An 18,233-nucleotide genomic window follows, 5' to 3' on the forward strand; every position below is an offset into this window, starting at 1 on the left:
GTGGCTTGAGTTAAGTTGAGACAATGCAGGTAGACAGTGGAGAGTTTCCAGAGGTATTTGGAAGAGAGTAGCTAGACCTTTGTGATGGGGGGGAGTCAATGATATTGACTTGGGCAATTGAGGGGAGAGTGGACTCATTTACTATAGTTGGGAATTGGCTATGGTTTGAATATTTGTCCCCTCCAAAACTCATGTTGAAACTTAATCCCCAATGTGACAGTGTTGAGAGGTGGGGCCTTTCAGAGGTTTGGTTCATGAGGGCAGAGCCATTCATAGATTAATGGGTTGTCATGGGAGGGGACCTAGGGGCTTTATAAAAAGAAGAGAGACCTGAGACAGCATGTTAACATGCTCAGCCCCCTCTCATCGTGTGGTGCCCTGTGCTGGCTCAGGGCTCTTTGGAGAGTCCCCACCAGCAGGAGAGCTGTCACCAGATGTGGCCCTGGGCTTTGTCAGGCTCCATAACTGTAAGAGATAAATTTCTTCATAAATTATCCAGTTTCAGGTATTCTCTTGTAGGCAATAGAAAACAGATTAAGACAGGAATATAGTAGGCTTTGGTGAGGAAGTGACTGATTCAGTTTTGGATGTGCTTGAGTTTGAAGGTCTTACAGGACACATAGGTATCTCATGAAGAGGATTTACAAAGAATAATTTTGCAGTACACATGTTTTGCTGTAAGAATGACCAGATACTATACATAGCTATGGTATTAAAATCAATATTTCTACATGGTAAATTTTTCTTGCAATATAGTTGTATGTCTGTAAATTGGGGCATATCTGTCTAGATAGACTGGACTGTTGATATTTTTCACATAGAATTATTTGAGACTGCATGACCTTGACTTCAGGTAATACCATGATTGTCTTTGGGGTTCATTGGGTAGACTCTTGCCTCTCTGAGTGGGTGGGTGGTGGAGGTTCCTCTGGGCATTAGTGGTCCTTTTGTCAGTCATCCTGTTGTCAGAGTACACCTGACTTCTTGGAGTGATTTCTCTTCATCTTGGTAAACTGGTCCCTTCCACATAGGGGCAGGCCAGGAAATAGACAGAGTGGTGCCCTTTCATCCATGTGTGAGTGCCCACCTGGCTGTTAGTAGTATGGCTGGAGCATGGGTACCTTGAAGGACAAGTGGGGAAAAGGTAGCGGAGAAAGTGCCTGCCAAGGTAACAGAAGTCATTAGAGAGGAAAGTAGATGTCTTCATCAGAGGCTGGGGCCCAGTCGCTGGGAAGTTGGCAGCAGTCAGTGTGGCTGTGCTCTTTGCCTTCATTTCCTCAGCTTCTCCTGCTCACTGTGTGTCTGCCCTATGCTCCTATGTGTGCCCGCCCTCCCCCAATCTCTTCTCTCGCTTGGCAGTAAATAACACATGTGACCCCAGGTGGTCACTCTGGAAAGCCATTCTGAAACTGTAACTTCTGCCAGCTCACATCACAGACCCAGTCTTCCCACTTCCCACTTCCCAATTCCAAATTCTCCAAAAAGACAGTCTGATTGGCTTAGCTTGGATTCCACGCTCACCGTATTGGTTTTACTGTTGCGGAGCTTACAGGAGCAGATTGATTTAGTGTGAGCCTGGTAGACTGGCTAGAAGGGAGTGCAGATGAGGACACTCAGGAGAGGCATCCTGGAAGTTAGAAAATTTCAAGAATGGACAGGAGCAGTAGTTTCAAACGGCCTAGAGATGTAATAAAGGGATTAGGAGTGAATCTTAAATTTAGCAAATTGAAGTCTTTCAGCCCAGGTTGAAAGTTGTGTCTACTGGGCATGGTGGCTCACACCTGTAATCCCAGCACTTTGAGAGGCCAAGGCAGGCAGATGGCTTGAGGCTGGGAGTTTGAGACCAGCCTGGGCAACATAGCAAAACCCTGTCTCTACCAAAAATGCAAAAATTAGCCAGGCATGGTGGCACACACCTGTGGTTCCAGCTACTTAAGAGGCTGAGGTGGGAGCATCACTGAAAGGCAGGGCTGTAGTGAGCCATGATCACGCCACTGCACTCCAGCCTGGGTGACAGAGCGAGACCCTGTCTCAAAAAAATCAAGCAAGCAAGTTGTGCTACAGCTAATCCATGTGGGAGCGTCACAAGGTGGAACCAATGGCTATGATTACTCATTTGTAAGACACTGAAAGAAGAGAATTTTTTTAATACAATTTAATTTTGAAAATGTAGCAGAAGCATTCAAAATGTAATTTTAAAAATATAATTCGTATTGCTTTTTAACACTAAAACATTTCTGCACCTTTATTCTAACTCTGAAATACACAATGTCTCTTGTGTCACCTGATACATTATAAGAAATTAAGTAAAGCTATTCTAGAACTCATTTATTTTTCATAACCCTTAAAGTTCATAAAATAATCATAGCTTATTTCCATATCTTATTTTGCGGTGTGTTCTATGATATTGTGACAGAGCTTGTGAGGAAGCCTTTGTAGCCAGAGCAGACCCGTGTCCCAAAGATGATGAACTCTACCACTTAGGTTAACGATACAACAGTTCATAGAAATAATTGGAAACATTTTCTTCTGCAGAGTAAATTCCGTATGTTCCTCTGGCTTTCAAAATACCACTTTTGGATATGTAGTTCAAATATGTTTAGGATTGAGCCTGATGGGGGTTTAAGAATATTTCATTGATTCAAAGTATTTGATGTTGGCTAGAAAACATGTCAAGTTTCTCAGTTAACCGATGTTCAATAAATTACTTTTAACACTATAACTTTATGTTGTGATAGGACTAGGACCTTGTGGTAAGCCTCCAGACTCACAGTTAGAATCAGAGAACCTGCACAAAGCAGGTTGCATGCATTTTCATGATGCTTGGCAACTAGAGGTAGTAACCCATTGTGACATTGATTTCAACTCCTGACACCTTAGTGTGAAGAGCCGAGAAGGTTTCTGAGCAGGTGTTTGAGTGCCCTCTGGAGGCCTTGTAAACTGTTGAAATGTGGACTTCTAGCAAGAGCTTTCTTTCACAGCCAGTTGAGAACCAGTGGGCGAGATGGTTGAAACTGGTGTGGATGTCAGGAGCAGAGGAGAGGGGAGATGGAACTCATGGGAATGTACTAGTGTTTACAAGAGCTTGCCCCACCAACTGATAATACCGGGTTTATGCAGTGAGTGTAGAACACAGAGGCCGTAGGGTCACGGAAGGAGCCAAGGGAGTGTGGCCAGTAATGTCCAGTGGAATAAAGAACGAAAAGTGCCCTTGGATTGGCCAAGAGAAGGCCGACAATGAGGGGAACCTCGGTGGTGTGGTGTTGGATTGAGGCGTGAGTGGGGAGTGAAGCAATAGAAATCCGGAAAAATCAGTCTTGAAGAGGTCTGGATGGGGAAATGGAGGGTGGGGCCAGGGAGACAGGGCAGCTAGAGAAGGCCTAGGATTAAATGCTGTTTTTCCTTAAGGTCGGGGGAGACTTCTGCATTGTGTTTAAATGCTGAAGGGAAGAAACAAGCACAGAAAGAAAACAGTTGAAAGGGGTGTGGGGGGCGGGGAGGAGGAGAGAGTTGGTTTCAAAGTTCTTTGCCTGGGAGATTTGTTGAGGGAAGAAGTTGCCTTTTATAGGGACTTTGAGTTTTGCAAAGTAGTGATTTTCAGTTTATCGTGGGATGATGGGGAAATAATTCTAGTAGGCAGTTGGAGATACAGGTAAGAAGAAAAGACTGTGTTAAGAAACTGTGGCATCATCATCATGGAAATGGTCATCATTCCAGCCAAGCAGGTAGTTGAGCTAAAAAATGGAGACAGGACATACTGTATGGAGGACTCCTATATTTAGGCGTAGGCATCTGAGATGGCAGACACAGTCAGCAAGGCTAGAGGAAAAATGAGAATGTGCAGGGAACTGGGAGCCGAGGAGACCGTAGACTAGGATTCAGGATGAGGCGGGAGGAACGGCCCGGAGATTTGACTTTGAGAGCAGTTTTGTAGTGGGGGTGGGGGTGGGGGTGCAGAATGCTGTGTAGGAGGCGCACACAGAAGGTATTATAGATGCTGTGGAGGAGCTCAGCGGTGAAAGTGAGAAGAGTGAATTGGTCTTAGTCGGGGGATGGCTCCAGAGAACACGTCGCTTATCTGTGCATATGAAATTAGAGCTGTAATCAACCATGACTCTAGAAAGGATTATATTTGCTTTTTTGTTTTTAACACCATCGTCTCAGAATATAACATCTAAGTTTCGTGTAACTTTTGTGCCACTTCCTACTCTTCTCAGATTGAGAATCTGACCAGAAGGAAGAAAATGTCTAGGTCTATTCATGACATTTGAGAGAGTTCTTGCGGGAGAGAGTAAATGTGACTGATTTTTGATTTACTATTCTGACACACATCAAATGTTAAATCCCTTGAATCTATGAGACCATTTGCTATCATAAATGACATTTAAAAAAACTTATTGGTAAAACTAATAGTATGGCTAATAGAAGTTATTTGGCTTCACTTATTTAAAATATTTCATTAAGATAACAGATTCCTAATATCAGAAGTGGTAAAAATAACTGTGTTTAAATCTGGGAGGTGGGATTTGACCTCTCACTTTAGACTGAGTGCCCAGTTTGAGTGGCCAGGCGTACTGTTTAAGCATACACTTATCCAAGGAGTGGAATGGCAGGTTCCAGCTTAGGCCCAAACACGTCCGCTGCTGTGGAACTGGTGTGAAGACCTGTGAAGGCCTTAAGCCATTAAACTTTTGGAGGCCTTTACTGTGTCGTATCAAACATTAAATCACCCATGTCCCACATAAAATTAGCTTGTACAAAACCATATGAGTTAAGCTTTGATTGGCTGTAGACATTTAACATTTATTAACTTTAATTTTGCAATTTTCTTCTCATGTTTTGCATCCAGTAATGTTTTTTTCAGATCTCAAACATTTACATAGGTCCCCGAGATGCTCATGAGCCTTAGGGACTGCGCCTATATACCTAGAGATAAGACATCCCTGTTCTGCTGGGAAGTGGACATTGGGTATGTCTAGGCATGTCTGGCGGGGGGCAGGAGGGGGTGGGCTTGCCTGGAATCTGTTTGTTTGTGGCACTGAGGCACCTCCTGGGAAAACTTCATCTTAAGGGGGAGTTGAAGGAAGTGTTTTAGTTAGGGATTTTTTGTTGCAAAGAACAGAGTTTCATTCAGACCACTTTCTGTACAAGGGGCTGTATTGGAGGATGCATGTGGATCAGACCCATGAGGAACTCAGCCTGTCCAGAGACAAGCCACAGTCTTCCATGGACAGTGGGGTCTCTCACGGCATCGCTCATTTCTTTGTGTCTTTCTCCTCTTGCTGCCATCTGGCTTGTTTTTCTCTCCTCTGTATGTCTTTTCTAACCTTTTAGCTCCTCCTTGCTTATAGAGTCTACTTCCTCATGACTTTGGTTTGCTGTGATTTCATGACCTCTGCAGTCATTTTGCGGATCATAACCTCTCAGCTTCATCTCTCACAGCTGATAACCTCATTCTCTCATTATTGCTTAGATTCCTGAGAGAGAGAGAATCTGATTTTGTTTTGCTTTTATTGTTGTTCCAAGCCACATCGTATGTCAGAGTTAAGCTCTTGGGTCAGATGTCTGCACTTGGTCTCAGAAGTGGTCATGTGGCCGATGGCTGCCTGGGCCTACCCTTAAAGCTGAAGCAGTTCCCATTAGTAGGCTAGCAGGCACCATGATTGGCATGTATAGTTCAGTAAGGGAGGAAAAAACCTGGCCCAATATCAAGACCACTTGAAATTCCTCCAAATGTATTCCTGCCCTTTAAAATATTATCCTGCTAACAGCTTTCATTCTAAGTTGAACCTTTATTCCCACAGAGAAACTAAAATAGCTAAATGTGTTGAAAGCATTTTCACTTTTCCATTTTCTTCCTGTTTTATTCAGTCTCTGACAGTGCAGCGCCACTCAGCATAGTCTACAGGACTCTATTTCTAATGTTAGTGATTTCTGTTGAAAATGATAGAGCAACTTCAGATAGCTATTAGCAAGTTGGATCATTCTAACCACATGCCTTTCACATAATCCTTTCCCCCAAATCTCTGGGGAGCTGTAGAGGCATACTGTAATTCAGCACTGTCTCCAGATTGACAACAGCTAGAAAAACATGTAAATGTCCCATCCACATGTAGATACGGCAGCAGTGTGAACCTAAGTTCCTTAATATATCGTAACTCCCAGGGGAAAATGAGGTTCCCCAAACTTACAGCTAGATCTTGAGATCTATACCTAAACTCCTCTGAACAATTATAGAATATAGCAGAGGCGGGGAGGTAGTAGATGGAATAAATAAAATAATGATAATGATAGCTTTGTTGAGCCCTTAAAATTTGCCAGGCTGTGTTTTAAGTACTTCTCATGGATTAATTGATTTAATCCTTAAATTACCTTATAAGATCAGCTGCCTTTATTATCTCCATTAACTCATTCTTAGCCTCTTAGGTGAAGGTTACACAGCAGGTATGCAGTATGGCCAGGACATGAACTCACCCAGTCTGACTCCATTTATGCTTCTTCAGCACCCTGAGAGACTGGAAAATCCGTGAAAAAACACTGTTGATTGTTTACTCCCTGGCATTTTAGCCAGTCTGAGTCAGTTATCTTATACCTATGAACCTTAAACTCATTTTGGATCAGGTTCCCATCATGAGGCTAATTGTGATACTGGGACACCTATATCTTGGAGGGAAGTTGTGCAGAGTGCCTGGATTTTCCTTTCTGTGGTTTCTCAGATTTGCTCATCCCTTCTTTGGACCTCCATGCCTTGAATCCCATATATTTATATAAATCCCAGATGTAAATGGGTCTGTCCTATCTTCTGAGCTGGGACCCCACATTTATAATAGCTAGTTCATGAAAACATTTTGTGATCCTAAATTCTCTATAAATAAACCCATTTTTCTCTCTGCATTTCTCCCATCCAGCAGGATCCTAAGGCCTTTGTAGTCCTTCAGCCACTGTGGGCCCTGCCTCTGCCTGTTCTTCTGGAATGTCTTGGGGGTTTTGATCCTGTCACTGTGGTAAGTTTTCCCCTTGTTCACCATTAGTCCTAGATGGAGAATCTCCCTTGAGTATTTTAAGCCAAAGCTGTCTCTAGAATTTTTTCTGAGCATGTGCCCTTTGGGGCTCAGTGAGGAAGCAGCTCTCCGTGTCTCACGCTCTTCCTGACCTCTGTCCTTTATCTGGCATTGGATTCCCCAGATCTTGGACCACCTTCCTTACTCTAAAGATGTCAGAAACAACTCTTTTTGTTCCCTGGGATCTTCATTTTCTTCTTTCCATGTGAACCATTGGTTATTAAAACTTTGTTTCACTTGTCCCATTTTCTTCTGCCATCTTGGAGGCCTTACATGGATTCTAGATCTCATGCCACCCTTTGTCTTTTTCTTTTGTTGTTCCTATCCTCACCGAGCTATCAAAACTTTTTAAAAGCTCAGTTGCTTTATAGATTTCTGGTGTTTTTTTTTTTTTCCCAACGCCTGAATAATAGCTTTTTCCTTAAATATGAGTTCCTGAAAATCTTCTTACCTGAGGATTATGGTTTCACATCAGTCTGTGCAGACTTGATTCTGAGTGTCATTGTATTCCCAGCACAACTATTTTTTCTCTTTGGATTTGTTCTTTTTTAAAGATTTTTTTTTCCCTTCTTTGGCTCAACTCAAGAAGACAACATATATAGGATAGGTATTTGTTTATCTTTATTTGGTCATTGCTGAAATCCAGAATACTCCAGTTGAACGTACAGTCTAGATCTCTGTGATTCACAGACATCATGAAATGGTACGTTATTTCCACACATAGCTGGGCAGCAAGAGAAAGGAAAGCCCTTGTCCTGATAGCTGCTGGCTTCTGGGGGCATGAGTTTCTTGTCATTTCTCCTGCTGCCAGAGGCTGGTTTCTCAGGCCCTGGGCTTCTGCCTTCCCAGACTTCACTTTCCCATGCAACAAGGAGGATTGGCTGTGGGAGGTAAAGGACATTTTGTTGGCCTCTGTCCTAGTGGGTCTAGTGACTGTGCGTTGTTAGAAGGCTAAGCCTACGTGGATGTGTGATGTCTTTTCTTTTTCCTGGCTGTATGTAGCTAGAGTGGTAAGGCTGGGGCTGCCCCTGAACAGAAAGGTCTTGACCACCTCTCTTCCTTTTCTCTCTTTTCCCACGTGCTGGATTGGTTTCCAGGTGACTGACCTATTTAGAAGCGGGGGCAAGTGGACCCTGGCACAAGGGCAAATGTTCTCTCTTCTCTGTCTCTTTCTGCCTGCATTCTCTCCTGTGCTGATTTGGGTAACCTCGGCCAGTCTTTATCGTGAATGGTAAGACCAAAGAGTCATGTCTAATATTTTATGAATTCCTTTCCATACCCGTATGCCCTTTGGTCTCAGTTTAAGATTGCCACTAATGTAGGGAAAAGGAGTTCTCCATGTGATCCAGCCTACCTTATGGAATGCTGCATTGGGAATTGGATTCACAGGCCCAGCTAATAATAAAGTGTTCTGTATTTTCAGTTCAGTCCTGTATACATGTCCATCTGGGGTACCTAGAAGTTAGCTGTGTTTGCTGAGCCCACTGGCCAGATCTGATATTAGCCATTAATAACATACATTTTCAGAATAGCACTGGATCAACTTCCTGTGCCAGTCCTACAAGATCAAAAGCCTGAAGGCCAGAGTTATGCATAATTTGTTGTGACCATTCCCTGGCCCTCTCTGAGAGTGGGGTGGCAATAAATTTCTGTCCATCCATGCAGATACTGAATTCTAATGACCAAATCCTGTCTATTCTTAGGATTCTCATCATCTCTGTTGATTTTTGGCTGTAAGAGGTCACCTGCTCTTGCACTTTGTGCTTCCTGAGTCAGCCTACTCCAGAATCTCCCTCCCTTGCCTGCTTTGGTTTGCCAGACAATACATGTTACAAATTGTGACCCAGGTATAAAAATAGCCAGACTCTTGAGGTACTTAAGAATAGTCACATTCATGGAGTCAAGAAAGTAGAATGGTGGTTACTGGGGCTGGGGGAGAGGGAAAAGGGGAGTTGTTGTTGAATGGGGACAGAGTTTGTGTTGCAAGATGAAAAAGCTCTGGAGATCTGTTTCACAACAGTGTGTATATATGTAACACTACTGAACTATGCACTTAAAATGATTAAGATGGTAGATTTTATGTTATGTGTTTTTTTACCACAATTTTTAAAAATGCATACAAATGTTGTCAGAATCACAAATCCATAACTTTTGACCCCCTAACTACTGTGGCTACTCCTACTGCCAGCATCATTGAGGGCAGTCTTGCTAATTACCCACTTTTCATTTTACGTGTTCTCCAGGGCCCAGCCTGTCTTGCTTCTTTTAGTTGGCTAGGCTGGGGCCCCTGTGACCTTCAGGTGTTTCTTATGCCTCTTCCTGAGGGTGGCTTGAGCTTTCCGGTCTGTTCTTCTTTTCTTCTGGGCCTGAGCATGAATTTTGTCTCCTTAGGTCTTACTACCACAGTGGAAGGAGGAAGCAAGTTTAGTAAATGAGCACTAGAGCTAATCTGAACTAAACCTCTGTGCTTCCTTTTGCGTTCCCTCCCCCAGCTAGTTCCTGCCTGACCTCAGATCAGAAAGAATCCCCTGGCCAGTTGTGAAAGACTGGTCCCTTGAGGGAGACAAATCCAGTAGTCAGCCAAAGGGAAGGATAAGGAAAAGGCAGAGTATGCAGGAAAGTGGGTTTTTTCGTGTTCTGTCGTTCTTTTTGTGCATTGACTCTCTTTAGGTATCCTAATTGTATCCTGAGGAAATCGTATTTTTTTCTGTTACCTCATCAGTGTTCCTTGTTCCTGAGGAGGCATGAGTAGAGGGTGAGAGTGAGCATCTCCATGACTCACAGTGGAACTCCTGTTTCACAGCTGAGTAAACCAAGGCTGGTGAGAATCAGTGACTACAGTCAGACAGCTATTTAGTATTAGGTGAAGATTTTGAACTTAGGCCTTCTGGGCTGCAAGTCCAGTGTTCTACCCACCAAATTATTATGGTTCTTAGTGCATGTGTATGTTACACATTTACTAGTTAGATAAGATAAACTTAGGCCTTGTATGTGGGGTTCACGTAGGGGCTATCACTGAAGCTAAGGTGTTTCTGTATATGGGGTTGAAGAGCAGGAAAAAAAAGTAGTGGAGTGCAAACCAGGGGGAAATCTCACTAAAGTAATATTTTTTAAAAAGCAGTCCTGTGACTAGATGATCAAGAAGGGAAAAGTTATGGGTAGGAACAGGGAGCAGCAGACGCATAGGTATAAAGGCAAGGTTTCACCTTGAATGGAGAAAGAACCCTAATTACAGGGAGATTACATCATCAGGTGTTTGGAAGCCTCTGCCTGTGAAATGACATTCTTGGCAAATGAATGAATGTGTCATGCACTAATTAAAATAAAGGAAATAAGGAAACTAACATTCATTTAGCCTCAGCTATGCTGTGGGCACTCTGATAGGTACTTTCATGTTTTTATCGTCTTTAATTACCACAGCAAAGTGTTGTAGACATTATTATCCATACATTTGCAGCTCGGTCAGATCAGCCACAGTCACATAGCAGGTGGCAGAGCAGAGGCCTACACCCAATGATGTCATTCCAGAGGTCATTTTGTGAGAGGACTTGGCTGAAGGAAAGCTACAGAATGGATGCCTGTGTCATCCTTGATCACCCTGATAACACATGCACTTAGCCTTCTCAGACTTTCTTCTCAGACTCAGGAGAAAAGTTGGCATCATTCCCTCAATAACTTTTGTTTCCCTTCTCTGGACCTAATTTCATAGTCTTTGTGGTAATTTCTTGTTAAAGAAAAATCAGACACGCTTCTTTTATCTTTTCTCCATTAAGAGTCATTAGGCTAAGTCATGCAAAGACGAATTTCCGCAGGACAAAATGAAGCATATCTTCCCTATAGCTCATTAAAACCCAGAGCCCAAATCATTAGCCATTGAACTTTGTCTGTTGTGAGAGAAATCAGGGAACCTAGAACTTTGGTGTGTAGGGTATAAGGAAGTATGGAGGGCAGTAAGGAAAGGGGAGAAGGAGGCAAGAGGCCCAAACACCTGGGGACCAAGTAGGAAAGTAGTCTAAGGGTGGAGATGAGGTACTGGGAGTGTCTGGAAGGACTGTTGTCGGTTTCTCTCCTAGTGCTCAGGAGTCAAGCTGAGTCACAGGCTTTTCTAGCCAGCTGGTGGCAGGGCTGTGCACAGGAAGGCATCAGAAGTGGTGTAAAATCCGCTTTTCAATCTGGAGCAGATTTTTAAGTTTGCCCTCATTCTAGAAAGGAGAGGAGTATACCCTGGCTGATACCCTAAATTTAGTTGGAGAATCCCTGCTCAGAGTCAGAACTTCTTTTGACCAAACTCAAAAGTTGACTTCAGAACCCTTGGGGAAGTTGTTCCTATTATCACAGAGGCTGTAGTTATTAACAGCATGTTCGGGAAATGCTGGCTGCTACTTGAGCCACAGGTAAGGGAGCGTTTGGATTCCTGTCAGGGCGTGTTTCCAGGATGCTGCATGAATGACAGCCAATGGGCAGAGACTGATGTTCTTTTGAGGAGCCCATTTTTAGAGGTCATTCCACTTTGGAGAAGTGCGTGTACTCCAGTGACTACAGCAGAATACATTGGTGCCTGAACTGACAGACCTTTGAGTCAACAGAACCTGGAATATTTTCTGAGGCTGGGCTTTGTGATGTGGAGGATTTGACCACAGAGATTTAGACCTGGGAATTATGGCTGTGCTTGGGCTACTCCGAGTGAAACTCTTCTCCTCTCAGTTCTGACCACCTCCAACCTCTAGTAACTGAAGGTGGCCCAGAAAGACAAAGAAACCTAGGTTCACTTCTGTGAGTGATAAGCACACCTGAGAAAAAAGGCCCGGCAGTTGGACCTTCCGAGGTGCTGTCGGCTGGAGGAGATGAAGTGTGAGAAGTTGAGTAGCTACAGGCCTTAGTGGCCACTTAAGAGGGTTTGGCGAAGTCAGAGAAGGACCGTCTTTCAGAGACTCTGAAAGTCCATTGCCAAGGAGAGAGGTCTAGGACCCTACAAGGTGGCTTCACTGTGACCTGTTGTCATTGAGGTGGCCAAGGGAACATGCAGGCACTGTAATGGGGAAAAGGGCTCTGGCTTCTTCAAAAGTGGGGAATGTGAAGGGCCTCTTTGGGACATGAATCTACCTTGGGCAGCCAGAATCTTCAATTTCAGAACTATTGCTGATGGTGGAAGCAAAATAGAAGGGATCTGACATTCCACAGTCCTAATCAGTGAGTTGCCGGTGACTACCGTAATTAAGTTATTCTAAGGCAAATAGTTAAGCAAAGATTAAGTGGACGAGACCTCTGTAACTTGAGTATCTAAGTCTTCCTATACCAAGTTATATGTATTTTAGACTGCACTTTTCTAAAGGTGTAGTAGAGACTAGTGAGGAGGTAGATACAACATCTGCTGTGTTCCCACATACCTGAGCGTCATGGAGAGTGGTGGCCTTGAACAGAGCAAATGCCCACTTAACCCGGTTCCTTTGGCGGTATGTACGTCCTGATAGCTAAACAGCATTTCCTTTTATTTATTTTTTGGGTGTGTGCCAAGGCCTGTAGAAAAAGGCTGAGCAGAGGTTCCCTTGGTGTTGTTTTATCTGCTGAGACTTGCCAAATTAGAATTTGATGGCTTTGATTTCTGGGAATTCCTGATCATTTTTGAGGAGGAGGAGTTCCTAACTAAGCTGGAGGGAACATACTTTCTCCACATGAATGGAGCACCCATGATGTCAGTGAGGACAGTGTCAGATAGATGCACAGCCCACCACCCAGAAACCAAGGTCTTGTAAGAATACCTTAGTGAATTGTGCCAGATGGAATAAATTCTGAATCCTTTATAAAGCATCTCTTTGGGAGAGTTCTTTCTTGTAGTGTTTAGCTCTCAATCCTCTCATGCACGAAACTTTAGAATTATTTTGGAGGACTCTGGGGGGCGTTTTTCTTATATCTAGAAGAGGAATGTTTGACGATGGAAATTACGGACTACACTTAAGTGGTCATCTTACAGTTTGTTTGCATACTTTCAATCTTCAAAAAAAGTGGGTTTAAGATGGATTCTCAACCCCTTTTTGTGTCTGGCCTTCCTTACACTTTAAAAACCATTTTTAAGGACTCCAGAGAATTTTATGTGGGTTGCAGGCTTTGGTACTTATTGTAATAGAAATGAAGACTAAAATTTTACGAAGATACTTACTAACTCATTTATTTAAACATTATAAACTCATTACATGCTAACATAAATGACATTTTTATGAAAAATAGCTATTTTCTGAAACAGAAAACATTTAGTAGGAAGAGTGGCAATATTTACATTTTGGCAACTCTTTAAATGTATGGAGTTTAAATAAAAGACATCTGCTTCTATATTCAGTCTCTTGCAATATGTTGTTTTGGTTGAAGTAGATGAAGAAATCCGGCCTTGCATAGATAATGTAGTTGGAAAAGGGATTTTAGTAGCCTTTTCAGATAACTGTGGCTTTATCTGTGACATGACACCAAAACTTGACCAGTGGTAGATGCCTACAGGTTAGTTGCAACGTACAATCTGAAACTGTATTCATGAACTTTTCGTACTCTGGTATGTTAAAATCCCTTGGTCTCTCTTACACTTTGAATAGATCTTTTACAAACCGTGATGACCACATGTTGGTCATTTGGAGCCTTCATGGAGTGCCTACCTAGATGAACATTAATCAGCGGGAATTGTACTATAAATTGTGAGAACATGTTGAGAAGGAGGATCTAGATCAGTGGGTGCTTAGCTAGTTTATTCAGGAAGGGTTTCAGCTGGGGCATAACTAGGGGGCAAAGAACATCTGTTACGGTAAAGGCAATGATGAAAATGTACTATTTGCATACTCAGTAATCTGAGGAGGTTGGGATTACAAGCCCATTTTACAGACAGGAAGCTGGTGCTCAGACAGTTCAGAGCATGATCTGAGGGTGGTAGGGAGAAGTGTTGAGCATAGAGCCGTGGCCCATTGTGTGTTTCATCATGGTGGTGTGCAGCTAAGCCCCATCCTCTGCTGGGTAGAGCTGTAGTCAAGTAGGCTTTAAAAAAATAGTTTACAGACAAAGAACATTTTCATATTAAGCGTGAGGCTGATCAGGCACTTGCCAAGAACCACATTTAGCCTCTGAGTCAGTGCTTCACAGACTATTGTGTGACCTGGGGATCCTGCTAAAATGCAATTCTGATTTGGTAGGTCTAAGGTGGGGCTGAGGTTTTGCATGTCTGACAAGCTCCCAGGTGAGGCTGATAACACTGCTCCGTGGCTCAGTTTTGGGAATCAAATTTCCAGAGCCAATTTTCCATTTGTTCCTTAATACATGATATGAATGTTAATCCCAGTCACTCAGGCTTTGGAGAAGGAGAATGGAGGTGGGCGGAGATGAGTGGTAACTATCTAAAATTCTTTGTCCGTTAGGGCTGCCTGGTAATCAGCAACAGAAATGGACTCTGGCTAATTTAAGGTAAAAATGTATTTTAGAATGGAAGGGGACGTGGAGGAACCCAGTAGTGCTGGAGGGTCATAGTTGTAGGAACTGCTTAAATGTCTGTCCTGGGTGCTGTCACTAGCACACGTGAATGAACTCTAATTTTTAATGTCATCTTTGACTCTTCACAATTCAGACTACCTGGAGAGAAGACTGACTGGTTGAACTGAGGTCTGTTTCTTACCCCCTGACCAGACCAGGCACTGTAGTGAGAGGGAAGATCTGGGGATCTTGGCCTTCACAAGGGAGGATAGAAGAGCACCCTGATTTATCGGCCCATTATTGCTGCATAGAGAGGGAGAGGTAATCCCTGAACAGGAAGTTAGAGTGCAGTTAGGAAAGGGAAAGGAAGGCTCAGCAGGAAGGCTGACCTGTTGCCAGGCTCCTAAGCCATCTTTCAGTTAACAGTGTGCATTCCCTGTACTTACCAGGCAGGTACATTGAAGAAAGAAAGTATGTATTGAGCTTAAGTACTATAATAAATATGCATTGTCTTATGTAATTTTCAAAGCAACCTTAAGAGATACAAGTATAGGTATTATTGAGGAAATGAGTCTTAGGGTTGAACAACTTGCTTGAGGTCACACTGTTAGTAAGTGGGAGAGCTGAAACTTGAATTACAAAGTGTTTCTGCCACAATATCATTTGTTGGCAGAAACTGCTGCTGCTTGGGGTAAAAGGTTGCTTCAAGTGGGCTGAGTGTGAGCATGAGTGGTGGAAGTTGGGGAGAATGTATATGGACACACAGAGCTGGAGATGCATAGCAATTCAAGATTTTGGAGATAGAATGCTCTGTAAAACAAGCTCAAATTTAGCTGTGTCTGTTAAGAGCTTCATGGCCTCAGGAAGAGCTTTCAATCTCTTAGCTCTACCAATTTATGGCTTTGCCTGTGATGGGAAAGGATACTTCCACGGAATGGAAATTTAAGGTGCGAAACCCAAGGAGAGCAGGCAGGAATGGGGAAAAGTGTTCATCTGGAAATTAGACAGAATGGACAGAGTGTTGTTGAGGGCGGGCTTTATAATTGATGGGTAGCTTTTGCAGCGGCCAATTAGATTGCAGGGCTCTGTCCTCATTGCCTGGCCAAGGAGGGAATGGAGCTCATTCCTGCATTACCAGGACAAAGCCCACTTGTGTGTGATGGACGGAAGTAGGCTGGGTGCCCCATGTTATATGTATTATATACAAAACCCCCATTCACTCTGGCTGGTCTAATTGTGAAGCCACTGCTCACCCCTTCCCCAGGCTGCCAGCCACAGAAGTATGTATGTGTCGTTGACTTTTTGGTGTCAGAGGTGAAGACTGTAGATACTGTTTGTGATTTTTTTGTTTCCTTAGGAGACAGAAGCAAAGAATAAAACTATTGTAAAGGAAAGGAAAAATAAGGATTTTTCTATGAAATGTAATCTCTTAATCTCTTAAGTAAAAAATGTTTAAGTGAAATACGCAACTTCTTTTTTTGGAAGTGATTAAAGGTGAAATGACTCCAGGTTTTTAGAGCTAAAAGGGCTTGGGTGAAGTGTGAAATAAGCACCATTCAGCATCACCAAAGAATAAACAATGCCCCTTGTGTACATAGAGCCCAGATGGAGGTAAGGACTGTGATGGCAAAATGTCACTGAGAGCATGCCACATCCTCCTTGTAGTTTCCTTGGACTGCTGTAACAAAGTACCACAAGCTGGGAGGCTTAAAACAATAGAAATTTATTGTCTCACAGTTCTGGAGGCTGGAATTCTGGATTAAGGTGGCAGCAGGGCCGTGCTCCCTCTGAAGGCTTTGCGGGAGAATCCTTTGCCTCTTCCTAGCTTGTGGTGGTTGCCAGTAGTCTTTGGCCTTCCTTGGCTTGTAGACATATCACTTCACTCTCTGCAGCCATCCCCACGTGGCCTTTTTCCCTGTCTGTGTGTGCGTCTGAATCTCCGTCGCCTCTCTTTTATAAGGATACCAGACATTGGATTTAGGGCTCATACTAACATATTATGATGTCATCTTAATTACATCTGCAAAGACCCTGTTTCCAAATAAGGTCACACCCTGAGGTTCTGGATGGATATGAATTTTGGGGAGACACTATTCAACCCAGTATACTTTTTGCCTTTCTTCCTTAGAGCTCCAGCTAATCCAGATGCAACATTGATGAATTAGTGCTGGAATGAGTATCAGCACTTGGTACTGCAATTAGAATACGGGGATTTGGCTGTTGATTTATTTTTTGGGCTACACTGAGAGGGAGGCTCAGAGACAGTGTGGGTGTCTGAAGGAAAAAACACGTGTTAAGTGAGGACTTCAAACGAAATCATACAGTTTTGGGAAACTGCATTGGATAGGGAATGCTGGAGCCAAAGAGTGTTCCCTGTTCCAGAAGGGAGGTAACGTTTGCAGGAGGGCTCCTGAGGTCAGAAGTTCCTCCTAGAGGTGCAGGGTGTATCAGACATCTCAGGAGCTGATTTCCAGTGCAACTTTTTCTAATACCCCACGGGAGCCTTTCTTATACTTTATCCCTTTGTGTGTTTATGGATCAGGTCCTTCCCACTCTTTGGCACCTGTGACAGTCTCCACAGGCTTCCAACCCTTTAAATGCCTTCTGTTTTTCTTAAAAGATAGAGTCCTGAGCTTACAGGACTTCATAGGAAGACCTATAAGTCTCTGTTGGTCTTTATAGGTGGACTACTATCTCCTGGGTGTCTTGTAACTGTAATGTTTATATTTTTTCAAAAATAAATCCTACAGAGATGCCTTGGTCACTCCAGATAAGAGTTTCTGTGGCTGAGAGGCCCCGCTGTATGAATCCTGTTTCTGCCTGCTGGACTTCACTTTCTGGGGCTTGGCATCTGATGACCTCTGTATACATGCTGTGCCCTCCTGTTCTTTATGTGGCCACTTCACTTTGTCCTTTGGGTTTCAGCTTAAAAGTAGAGTCAACTAGAAACCTTCATTACCATGCTGAGACTAGTTAGGATGCCCCTGGCTCATCAGTTGTAATGCGTCTGTCAAAGCTCCACTCACACGTGCTGGAACCGTCACCTTCCCCTCCTCAACTGTAAACCACATAAATGCGGTGGCCATGTCTGTTTTGTTCATCAAATCCTCCGGAGCCTAGTTTACTGCCCAACAGATGCTGGGTGCTAAATAAATGTGGAATATATGCCTGTGTGTGTGCAGCTCTGACCCTATGCCTCAGAGGTCAGCTTCCAGGACTGTTGCCTCAATAACACCTCTCTTTCAAGTCTGTGTCAGGGTGGGCTGGCTTCTCTCAGTGTCACTTATCTATGTCAAATAATCAACATGTGTTACAGGACTAGGTATATAGGGATCTTTCTATAAAACCGTTCCCATTAATTAAGGGACCAAGAAGTTAATGTGGATCCTTTATATGATTACTGGCTTAGTGCATCGTCTCCTGAGCCAAGGCCCCTTGATTATCTTAGAGAATCTTATCCAGCCCCCATGACACAATTGCCTGCTGTATGCGTGTGGGGAAGATGAATCACATGGTCATGTCAACTCATTGCAGTTGGTAGTGGTTATTTTTGGTAGGGAGTGGAGGCTGACATGTCATCTTCCCAGTTCTTTTTCACTTTTATCTTTCCCAGAAAGTGTGCCCTTATACCTTGAGTGGCAAAATTATATACCACACATTCTGATAGATCTGGTTTTGGGTAGGAAATTAATTTGATCTTTGTTGAGATTGATTTTACTGTCAAAGTCT

The 18,233-nt window shown here is 43.3% G+C and overlaps 2 protein-coding genes across 8 annotated transcripts in view; both read left to right on the plus strand.

The window, feature by feature from the left end:
* The window catches only part of ZNF664 (zinc finger protein 664), a 42,017-nt gene that overhangs the window by 7,753 nt on the left and 16,031 nt on the right, over positions 1–18,233 (plus strand). Inside the window, exons 1-2 of one of the 6 annotated variants that reach the window (XM_055238039.1) lie at positions 6,922–7,004; positions 8,159–8,292. The exons of 2 other annotated variants lie outside the window; for them this stretch is intronic. The gene's annotated coding sequence lies outside the window, so the exon portion shown is untranslated. Of the gene's footprint in view, positions 1–6,908; positions 7,005–8,158; positions 8,293–18,233 lie in introns of those variants that run through there. 3 more of the 6 variants (XM_055238035.2, XM_055238034.2, XM_063614732.1) reach the window with 3 other exon arrangements.
* The window catches only part of RFLNA (refilin A), a 331,789-nt gene continuing 320,481 nt past the window's right edge, over positions 6,926–18,233 (plus strand). For both annotated transcript variants that reach the window (XM_055237998.2, XM_055237997.2), the window contains exon 1: positions 6,926–7,004. The gene's annotated coding sequence lies outside the window, so the exon portion shown is untranslated. The remainder of the gene's footprint in view (positions 7,005–18,233) is intronic.

The sequence above is a fragment of the Symphalangus syndactylus genome, chromosome 13, assembly GCF_028878055.3.
Source record: "Symphalangus syndactylus isolate Jambi chromosome 13, NHGRI_mSymSyn1-v2.1_pri, whole genome shotgun sequence".
NCBI lineage: Eukaryota > Metazoa > Chordata > Mammalia > Primates > Hylobatidae > Symphalangus > Symphalangus syndactylus.